The following is a 12,371-nucleotide window of genomic DNA, read 5'->3' on the forward strand; positions in this document are numbered from 1 at the left end:
CGCGTGCCTATATAGGTCCTATAGCGGAGATGTGGAGACAACTCGATTATTCGAGCACGTCCAGTGGGCAACCGACAGAATGCTGCAGCAGTGTCCTTCGGCAGAGTTGGTGGTTCTTGGTGATTTCAATGCTCATCATGTTGATTGGCTGGGATCCCGGACCACCGACTTTGCTGGGAGATCTGCATATGACTTCTCCTTGGCATATGGGCTCTCTCAGGTCGTACCCGGTTTCACTAGGGTGCCTGATGTAGAGACCCATACTGCCTCTTTGCTGGACCTACTGCTGACTACCCATCCGGTGGACTACCAAGTAATGGTCAAGGCTCCCCTTGGATCCTCTGACCATTGCTTGGTAAGTTCGACTGTGCCCTTGTCGTACCCCGTGGAGACACGTCCCCCCGGGAGACGACAAGTTTGGCATTACAAGTCAGCAGACTGGGACGGATTCCGGGAGTTCCTGGCTTCGTACCCGTGGAGGCAGCTATGTTTCGTCTCGGGTGACCCTAGCTCGTGTGCTGAGTCTGTAACCGACGTGATACGGCAGGGTATGGAGTGTTTCATTCCAAACTCTGTCGTGTCCGTCGGCGGACGGAGTCAGCCCTGGTTTGGGGGGTCTTGTGCTAAAGCGCTAAGCCTTAAGCAGGAGGCCTTCCAAACCTGGGCATCAGCACACGCTAGCAAGGACCCAAAAAGCCCCGAGCTCCGAACCGCGTTTAATGCTGCCTCCCGTTCAGCGAAGAAGCATATGGCCAAGGCGAAGTCTAAGCACATCGGCAGAATTGGCGAGCGGCTACTTGGTTACCCCTCCGGGAGTCGAGCCTTCTGGTCGCTGGCCAAAGCTGTCGAGGGTAATTTCTGTCGGTCTTCACTACCGCCCCTGCGGAAACCAGATGATTCTCTGGCCCATACGGCAAAGGGGAAAGCCGATCTTCTTGGTACCCTCTTTGCCTCAAACTCGACTCTTGATGACACAGGGGCCACACCGCCTACCATCCCGCGGTGTGAGAGCTCTATGCCGGATATTCGCTTCACGCAGAAGGCTGTCAGGCGAGCTCTTTTGTCCCTCGATATCAAGAAGTCGAGCGGGCCAGACGAAATCCCCGCAGTGGTGCTCAGGACGTGCGCTCCCGAGTTGGCTCCCGTCTTAACGCGCCTATTCTCGCTATCCTACACCACAGGACAAGTACCGTCTTCGTGGAAGGTTGCCCTTGTACACCCTATTCCCAAAAAGGGTGACCGCAGTGACCCGGCCAACTATAGGCCTATAGCGATAACCTCACTGCTCTCAAAAGCCATGGAACGTGTTGTAAACACGCAGCTCCTTAGGTACCTGGAGGAGCGCCAGCTGATCAGCGATCACCAATATGGTTTTCGCAAGGGCCGATCAGCTGGTGATCTTCTTGTGTACCTCACTCATCGTTGGGCACAAGCTGTTGAGAGCAACGGGGAGGCATTAGCCGTAAGCCTAGATATCGCTAAGGCCTTTGACCGGGTCTGGCATAGGGCCCTTCTCGCGAAGCTACCATCTTACGGTCTTCCCGAGAGGTTGTGCACATGGACAGCCAGCTTTCTGTCTGAGCGGCATATTAAGGTCGTAGTTGACGGGTGCTGCTCAGACACGAAGCTCATCAACGCTGGCGTGCCCCAAGGGTCTGTATTATCTCCCACGCTTTTTATTCTGCATATCAATGATATGCTGCTACAAACCGGTGGCATTCATTGCTATGCAGATGATAGCACGGGAGATGCTGTGTACACAGGCCGTGCGAACACCTCTCGGACATTCGTGGAAGAAAGCAGAATCCGACTTGTGTCTGAAATCGAGAACTCTCTGGAGCGGGTCTCGGAATGGGGTCGTCTTAACCTTGTTGAGTTCAACCCCACGAAGACACAAGTCTGCGCGTTTACCGCTAAAAAAACCCCATTCGTCATAGCGCCTGAGTTCCAAAGTACACCGCTCACCATTGGTAAAAGTGTAGGGATCCTGGGAGTAGACATCTCGTGTGACGTGCAGTATCGGAGTCATTTGGAAGTTAAAGCCAAGTTGGCTTCTAAGAAACTGGGCGTCCTGAACAGAGCCAAGGAGTACTTCACTGGGGGGCAACTCCTTCTGCTTTATAAAGCGCAAGTGAGGCCCCACATGGAGTACTGCTCGCATCTCTGGGCAGGGGCACCACAATACCAGCTTAACCCACTTGACTCCGTACAGAGACGCGCGGTGCGAATCGTCGATGACCCAGCGATCTCTGATCGGTTAGAACCCTTAAGCCTGCGGAGGGACATAGGTTCCCTCTGCGTGTTCTACCGACTTTACAATGGTGAGTGTTCTGAGGAACTGTTTGATCTGGTGCCTACGTCGCCTTTCCTTCATCGCACCACTCGCCGAAGGATGAAGTTCCATCCACATCAACTGGACCCGTGGCGGTCCTCCACGGTTCGGTTTAATCGTTCATTTTTGCCGCGTACGTGCAAGATGTGGAATGAACTTCCTCCTGAGGTATTCCCTCAGGACTATGACATGGGGCTCTTCAAGAGGGGTGTAAAAAGAGCTCTCCTTCAAAGCCGGCGATGCATTGGCGACTCCTCTGGTGTTGCAAATGTCCATAGGCGACGGTGACTGCTTTCCATCAGGTAGCCCGTCTGCCTTATCGTTAGGTTACATATAAAAAAAAAAAAAAAAAAAAAAAAAAAAAAAAATGATAGCTTATAAGTAAACATGAATTATGCAATATTTAGTTTATTTTTTAATACACTCTAAGTATTTTTATTTCTAAAAAGAAGTTTTCGATTTTTTATCTGTGGGTTGTAAATTCCAAAACGGGGACGGTGCTGCTTGAAATGTCATGTGACGTCACCACACGCATAATAAACAAGACGAATAATAATTATATCGTTTGCTGTTAGAGTTGGTTGTGTGAACCGATATAAATCCACACTATATTAAATTTGATAGCGTATATCTGCTTAAAGAAGATATACAATGCAATAAATAAAAATGAATACAAAAACTTCCGCGAAATAACCTATAGAAATCACATATTAAACAACGTAAGTAAAATATTCTTTACTTTTAATCATTTCGGACAGTTAAAACATTTCTTAGCCGACGTCCGATAGAAGGAAGGTTATGTTTAAGTGATTGTCAAACATTTTTAAACTATACTTATATTGTTATGTGAACTGCTTTAAGGTTATTTATTGGTTATATTTATAATTTCAGATCCTCGCGACAGCATTATAGTGACGACGCTATAGGGTATGTGCAGTTTAAGAAGAAGGCAAGCTTGTGTTTCATGAAAAGTAAAAGTTGTCCTGAACACAAGGTACATCAAATGTCATGCACAGTGTCTATGATTGTATATGAAAAGGAAAGTATTAAATGGGATTACTGTCCTGCCTCCCAAGGATGCTGCAAACATGCAGTAGCATTTTTAATGTGGAGTTGTAGAAGAAGTGAGGAACCAAAAGTTTCGAAAGTGTATAAACAGTAGTTCTTTACTTGCATAAACTACCCAAAAAGATGAAGGAAGGAAAACTACCATACAGTTGCTGTTATTGGACTACAGATTTAATTATGAAAATGACAGTGATATAAAAATATATTCAGTTGTTACAGAAAATAAGAAATTATGTTTAAATTATGTAATATTTTAGGAATTAAGAAAAGCAGCAGCACACAAATTCAGCTTAGCAAGAGCTTCAATACAACGAAGGAAATAACAGCTTTAGAATGCTTTGAGGTGATCTGTAGTAATTATTGTAACTGTAACATATGACGATAAATATATACAAAAGTTCGAACAAAAGTATCGCAACACTCGTCGAGCGAGCTTCATTGTCCTACCTAAGACTCGAACAAATTACGGTAAAACAATGATTACCTTCGAAGGAGCACGAATTTATAATAAAGTACCCTCATCTATAAAAAATGTGAATTCATTTGACGTATTCAAGAGGAATCTATACCAATACCTAATACTGTAGTGCTATACATTTTTAATTAACATTTAACATTTTTAACGAATACGTCAGGTGTATAGAATCTTTTGATAAAGCGCGACGACGAAATGATTGTATTAACTTACTATGTTCTCATGTAAGTGACAACTGTCTTTATGAGAATAAATTTCTTTAAACCTAAACCTAAAAGTTCTACTGTGTGTACTCAATAATAGAACCATATAAACCAAATAAACAAATAAAAGACTAATATTAGCAAATCATGTATTTTTAATTATACAGTCCTGTAAGTTGATCAGTGCACATGCACAAGCAATAATAACACAGTCATGAAATATTTTAATTGTGTCCTATTAATTACAGAATGGGCCCTTAAAATAGAATTCTCATAGACGTCTTATAATTCTATTCTTATCATAGACATCTATATATTATATTAAATATATAAATACTTCCACTTGCTGTTTTGTTTTGATTACGTCCCGTTCCAATGATCACTCGAGAGTTACTAAATTTATTCCTTTTTCTCAATAATACTTCTCTTACATAAATAGTATAAAATGTCTTTGCGTGCAAACAGAGGATTTAAACATATAAGAATCTGCAAGTTCTTTAACGTTTATGAGATTTGGGTTTAGGAACTTGTATAAGCAAATTTGTTAGGATATTTAGCGATCGTACTTGTACACATCGTCACTGCACACGCCTTGTAATTTGACATTCTTGCAATTGTACTAATAAAAGTTAAATAATTCCCAAGATTTCCCCTGAAGTATGTGTAGCGTCGAAGTTTATTTCTATATTTTCAATGTGTTGACGTCACGCTACGAAATGACACTTGACCGCCTGTTTTGGCGTAACGTTCCGTTTACCGTAATAAAAATATGTTTTTTTTATTAATAAATAGCCCTTTTTTTCGAAAATATGATGAATGAAAGGCATATATAATACGTATATGAATTCATTAAAACAGTTTCCCAAAAAGTGTCAAGTAGCCAACTGTCACTGTCATCTACTTTCGTGCTTGAAAAAGATTAAAAATAGTTTTAAGATCATTTACGAATGAAACGATATATCTCCGCACTCGTTCTCCGATTTCGTGTCTTAATTGCGCATGTCGGCATAGTTCCGCGTAAATTACACCATGACGGCCATTAAATGGCTGACAGAATTGTCAGCCGTTTAATTGGTGGCTGTTGAAGCCACTAAAACCTCCCCTGGTAGCCATCCTTGGCGTTGGGTGGAGAACTCTGGGATCTCCAACGGAACACAACCGGAGTCTTCCTAACGAGATACCCTTCTATCGGGCTCTGCCCCTGGGGGAGCAATTTACGCTCCTCTCGCATCTCCTGGTGATTACAGCGATATACGACCACGTAAACCGCCGGTCTTCCCGGGGTCCTTTGCTGGACGGTTTGATCTCCCACTCTTGTAGCCCGCGACCCCGGAAGCCTCTTTTAGTCGCATCTTACTAAATATCAATATATTATTAAAATAATAATGTCATAAGAGATGGTAATAGCCCCCAGGACTACTCCTACGCGGACTATATCTATCTACATTTATAATATTAGATATTATAAATGTATTGTCCGCGTTAAGCTGCTCATCCGCTCTGAATATAGAAATGAATCACGTTGTCATAGCAAATTGTATGACTACACCTGCTCGCAACAACTTTAGAGCGGACTCGCAGTTTGGCGCGGACTGTACCTTTCCGCTGCCAGCTCTCGCCCACGGGTAGGTACATAGCTGCGTTAGTGATCCCTGACGTTACGGAGTATATGCTAAGTAAACCTGCGCGCTACAACTTCAGAGCGGACTTGAAGTTTGGCGCGGACTATACCTACATATGACATATCAGAACACCGTTTACCATATTAGTAATTCCTTTTTGCATTTTGCAATATTGCATGTCGTCGCTAAAAGTGTCAAGTGTTATCGGGCGCAGAGGGCTCTGAAAGTTAATTGAGGAGGGCGCATGCAAATTTGATGAGCAGAGTGCGTGATGGATTGCTTTTTGATGAGATTTAGCCCTCCACGGGCTGGTCGTCCGCGAGGGCTGGAATCGATTGCGTATCCAAAACGGACAGACGTTGATTTGATTACCTTATTTCTCTATTATAGAAAGGCTTAGAATGATGTTTGCTGAGAAGCAGTCTTAATATGTTTTAAATATAAACCAACCGTACTTAATGTCAGGTGGACTACATGCTCATTTGCTAAATTCAGTTTCATAAATAGGTAAGTTACTGCAAATGAGGAAAATACTTCAGGTTACGCTACAGTCTTTAATCTAAAATTTGCACGAGTGGCATAGATGCGTTGCCACTAAAATGTATTGCATTGTTTATCCGTCGGATTTGAATGCCCGGCGACTTGTATACATGTCCGTACCAAAAAATTTCCTAATCGGTCCATGAACATGCATACATGTCCGAATTTAGCGCCTTGGTATTTGGCTTATTTTAAATTATCTACGTATTATTTGTGGCTAAAAATATGTAAAACTTTTAATATGTAGTATGTGAACCTATTTTACCGATACAACGTATTCCTTCACGTCACTAGTACAAAAAAATAAAATTATGACATTTCTATTCAGTGACTTCTCGGTGTCAAGTGAAAGTTTGGTAAGGACTAGGAGCGCTCGGGCATCTTCGGCCGAGTTCGGGTGGACCGGTAGAACAATTGCTCATAGTTCCATTATTGCCTTATTTTTATATATCATCAAAAGCTAAGTAATAAAATTGACGCGAAAACTGCCAATCGTAATATAATAAAATAAGTATCTATAAAACGAATATCTAACAAGTAATTAATTTAAAAAATCAAAAACCCAACTGCACCAAAAAGGCTGAAGTAGAATTTCCAAACGCAGTGAAACAGGCATTTCATTATTTTTATCCAGAACGCCAAATACAAAGTTTCATAGTAGGTGTTTGCTTCAAAAATAAAAGATGTTCAAACAATATTATCCTATTTTATCCTCGTAGTGTTCATTTACGCTATATAAAGAACCTATGTGTAAAATTCCAGCACGCTTAAGTTCAGCGGTTTCCCTTTGCGTTGATCTCCGGCACAGCAACTCACTCATTTAGTCAGACAGTCATCTCGATGTGTATATACGAGTATATATGTACTAGCTGCCCGGCAAACGTTGTGTTGCCATATAAATAAAAAAATGTTAAGAATGAACAACCCTTATCACTTAGGTGTAAAAAAAATAGATAGTGGCCGATTCTCAGACCTACTGAATATGTATATAAAATTTGGTGAAAATCGGTGAAGCCGTTTCGGAGGAGTACGGTAACTAACACGAGAATTTTATATATAAGATATATTATATAATGTATGTGTAATCTCCTCTTAATTTCCTTTATTTTGACACCCTACTCGATAGGTTTGGTTAACTTTTTTAAAACGTGTTACTATTTCGCGAAAAAATTCACCATTTACGGTCTATAAAATATATAACTTCAGTAAATCAAAGTTTCGGTCATTATTTTACCTCGTTAGAGGTAGCATTTCATTATTTTTATCCAACAAGCCTGATACAAAATGTCATAGTGTTTGCTTCAAAATTGACGATAGTTCAAATGAACTTTTAACCCTTATTTTACCCTCTACGAGGTTGATTTTTCGGAGGGAGATAAATAAGTGCGTCCTTGTTCCTATCCAGAAAGCCAAATACAAAATTTTATAGTAGTTGCTTCAAAATTAAAGGATTTCAAAAAAACTGTTTTCCCCTTTTTTACCCTCTTAAGGGTAGAATTTCCAAAAGGCCTTTCTTAGTACTTATTCAAGCTATATAGAGAACCTGTGTGCAAAATTTCAGAACTGTAAGGTCCTTGGTTTAGGCTGTACGTTGATTTCTGAAAAATGAAAAAGTCATTTAGTTAGTCAATCAGTCAGTCACCTTACTGTTTTATATATATACAAATATATTTTTATAATCTCCGTTTAATTTCCTTCCCTTTGATACCCTACTCGATAGGTTCGGTTAACTTTTTTTTTTAAATGTGTTACTATTTCGCGCCAAAAATCCGCCATTTTGATTTTTTTTTACTAACACCTATCTAAGGACACTCGGGTCATTGAGACAAATATAATGACACTTTAACTGTAGAAATTCATACAGCCGTTTGTTAGATTGGATCAAATAAAGAAAGACAAACATACAAGATACGCGCGAAAAACATAACCCTTCCTTGGCAGTCGGGTAATAAAAAATATAGGTTTTTAAATTTAAAATGTTATAAGTACTGTAAGGAGCTTTAGATTCAAATAAATGTAAGCAACTTGTGCCATGTCATCTGTCGAGGGCAAGGTGTGAATAATAAAATTGTAACCCTATCGGAATATTATTATATTTGTTCGTGTCAAGCTCAAGGGCGATAAGAGGGAGGTGGTCGGGTAGCAACAGCGAAACCGCGAGAGGGATGCGTCACGAACAAAGGAACATTGTTGGACCGAGCGAGTTCGTTCAGTGTTTTAATGTACAGCCCTACCTACAGCTACAGCTGCCATGGATAGTGCCACAGCGCGGTGCATCGCGAGGCCGGCGGGGCGGGGGACGAGGGGCGCGCGGGGCCGCGGGACGCATCGATCCGGAACAGCTGTGCGCAGACGAGCCGGCACTCGGATAACGTTTATTATTTAATCTATGTCACCGGTTTGCCATTTTTCTCATATAATACGCAAGATTGTGGTACACAACATATGCAGTATTCATTTTAGATACCTTGCAAATGCATTGCGCCAGGTTGTTCCGTGTGTAATATTATATTTACAGAGATTTTGACATAAAGACAAAGGATTCCAGCCACAACAATGGTTGCGAGAGGAAAGGATGACTTGCGTTGCGAAGGAACGGGATGGCGTCACCGGCGTGCAGGCGGGCTGCGGGGCGCGGGGCGCGGGGGCGCGGGCACGCACCGACCCAGCTGATTTTGACTGTTGCCAAGCAGCCGCGTGGGGCGCCGGCGGTGGGGGCGCGGAGGCGGGTTGTGGCGTGTGGAGGGCCCTATTATAAACTCAGGGTGCCTGAAAGTTGCAGGGCTTATGAATATGTATGCGTCGTACAATTTTTGACGTTGTTCTCGAGACACGAGTGCACTGTAGCACCGGCTTATGCATGCGATGTAGTCTCTATTTAGGGGCTCGTTCAAACTTAGTAACACCGGATACTTGTAAACAAAAGCATTTTTAAGCGCAGGCTTATGTTCACTCATAATTCATTCCTAAACGTAGATCATATACTTACAAGTGGAATGAAGGCAGAATGAAAGTCGAAGATCTACTTTTCAAAAAATATTTTACAATGAATATTTAATGGTGCACAGTAAACAGTAAACATCCTGAATCATAATACACCTAAAGGCTTTTACATTGTTGGACGCGGAAATAGCATGCGAATGGCGGATACCCTATGAAATCATCTTATCATCAGCATAATCATGTCGTCTGAAAAAAAATTCGGACATTGATTAGTATAATATATAGAAATAAGCTAAAATTGATTTTAACTTTAACATAGAAATAAGTTAAAATTGATTTTAACTAACACCCGTTAATCAACACGATATTATGATCTCGCGCATGTTATTCCTTATTTGATGTACAACGTATATTAATAGAAAGTTGCGAGAAGATAATCGAGCATTAACGTAATAAGGTATTTAATTACGAAGTACGCACTAAGTTATCTCGTCCTGAATTTCTCCCAACCTTTCCCACCCTTGCTGGAATCGTCGGCATTCAATGGGCAAACACTGACCCACTAATACATTGGGTTCTTAATTAAATTGTAAGCGGCTCTCTATTCCACTGGGTTTTGGTGATCGTCGGACATGTCTGGGTGACACCTACTTAGAGATAATTTGTACACTATTCGTATTACTATCGCAATCTATGGATAATCTTCACGGTTAGAAACTTTAAATTTTAAGGGTGGTGGAGCTTTACGTTAAAGTCCGGCAAAGGCGACGGCATCATCATTCATCATATTATATACGCACATATGTACACGATAAATAGGATAAATATCTACGTTTGTCTTCATTAATTAAGAGGTATGTATATAATATTCTTATTATTTTACTAAAAATACTATCACTTCTTTTAACTGCAATGAGTGAATGAAGTTATCGTGAGGACGATGCATAGATCGTGGCATCGTGGTAATAATTTAATTTTTCTTATAATGAAATAAGATATATTATGTCTAAGAGTGGGAAGGTAAGGGTTGATGGTGGTGACCAACAAATATAATAATAATAATAATTTCTTTATTTCAGACCTTTTTTTTTTTTACAGTCCATAGATTTGGTTAGTACATATTTTCTTAAATCTATGTTAGTGTACAACAAATAAAAACACGTAAAAAACACGGGGGTTAGTGTTAAAGACAACTTAGCCTATGTTAGTAAAGACAATTAAAACAAAAAACTTAAATTCTAAGTACACACACACTTGTTGGCTCGCGTGTGTACATCATTCCAGCGGGCCCAGAGAGGGCTGTCTGGTTTGCATACCAATGTGCTAAGGAGGGCGTTGGTGCTCCCCACAACCCGCTTCATCATCGACGCCATACGTTTGCGGACGATTGCGTAAAAGTCATCGATACGAGCCTCCGCAAACATGGCAGACGCACTACAGAAACGCGGCTTCCCCAACACCACCCTCAGCACATTGTTATACTGCACGCGCAGAGCTCTGAGGGTCCGCTGCTTATAGTCCGCCCACAGACTGCAGGTGTAGAAATTTTGGCAGTAAGCTCTAAAAAGTGACAGTTTTACCTGTTTACTGCAACGCTTAAATCTGCGGGCCAACATATTGCCTCGGACCGACATCGCCCTCCTCTCTCTTTCTATGTCCCTGTCGTCCCCAAGGCACTCGTCAACTATGTGGCCGAGGTACCTGAACTCAGCCACCTGCTTCAGTGGGAAGCCGCATAGTTGAAAGGTGGGTTTAAAGGTGGATTCTTTGTTTCTCCCCCTGAACACGAGAATCTCGCTCTTTTTCGCGTTATAGCTGAGTCCATTTACCTCGGCATACTCCTCACAGATTTTTAACAATCTCCGGAGGCCACTGACCGAGGGACTCAGCAGAACCATGTCGTCAGCATAACTGATGTTGTTGATAGAAAGTCCATCAATCGAGCATCCGACACCCGCCCCACTGAGCCTCTCTATCAGCTTGTTGACGTAGAGATTGAAAAGCCTCGGAGACGTCAGCCCACAACAAAGCTTACGTATAGGTAGATAGTACTACATGTTTATTTCTTAAAAAATTAAGAACATATTCATAATATATGTTTTTTTATAACATTGGAGTAGCAAGCGAGTTTGCAATTTACCTGATGGTAAGTGGTTACTGTCACTACCACCTATGAAAATCTATTTATTTATTGAACACCAACATAATGTACACTAAATATATTAGTAAAGCGTGAAATAATTAGAGAAAATAGGTGAGTACCATAGTGTAGTCATACAATTTGCCAAGGCGACGCGATTTATTTCTATATTCAGAGCGGACTTGCGGTTTGACGCGGACTATACCAATCGTGAGGACTAAGATTGTCGTCACATAATTATGTAAGTTAGCCGACATTCACATCTTTCCATTGGAAGGAGGATTAGGTCCATGGGTATTGCGTTGGTACTTCCTCGATCGAACCATAGGTACTGACTCTACCACACCTGAAAAAATAATATGTATAAAGAAAATATTGTAAGACATTGATAAATGACAGGATAATGGAGACAATTACAGCGCACAACATCTCATCCTCAATGATTAATGATCGTATAGTCGGCTCCGACCCAGCGCCGACACTACGCCGACACCACACCGACACACGGTCAACATCGCCATCGGCGCCATTTTCCTATAATTTCTCACTATATTTTCATGTATATATCCACGCATCTACTTTGTTATTATGATACAATTTTCTTGCTTAAGTAATAATAAAACGCCCTCGACTTTGTTGACTATTCACAAAGCAACATTTCATTGCAACCTCGCCATTTTATCAAAGTGAATAACAGAGGAGAGGATCCCGTAATTGGATCGAGTAGAAATATAAATTAATGTAACAAACTTTGTATTGCACTAAAATATTTGAATGTTTTTGTAGCCGCCGAGTGAAAATATTCTCGACTCGTTTCGAAAATACAACTAACAATAAGCGAGTAGAAAACAAAGGTGCTGTCTGTGAGGTGCCAGGGCGGCTCCCGGTGCCGCTCGCCGCTTGGAGGCGAGCTCCAGCTCTCAGCGCGCCGGGCCGCTCGCGCGATTGCTCGCATGGAGCGTGGTGCATCTATAGGTCTGTATAGTTCAGCTATCATTTGATAATACCACCAAAAGTTGCCCACGGAAATTATGGAATTATACAAACC

This window comes from Epargyreus clarus, unplaced genomic scaffold (genome assembly GCF_041222505.1).
Source record: "Epargyreus clarus isolate Ecla_fem2 unplaced genomic scaffold, WU_Ecla_fem_2.2 ptg000027l, whole genome shotgun sequence".
Taxonomy (NCBI): domain Eukaryota; kingdom Metazoa; phylum Arthropoda; class Insecta; order Lepidoptera; family Hesperiidae; genus Epargyreus; species Epargyreus clarus.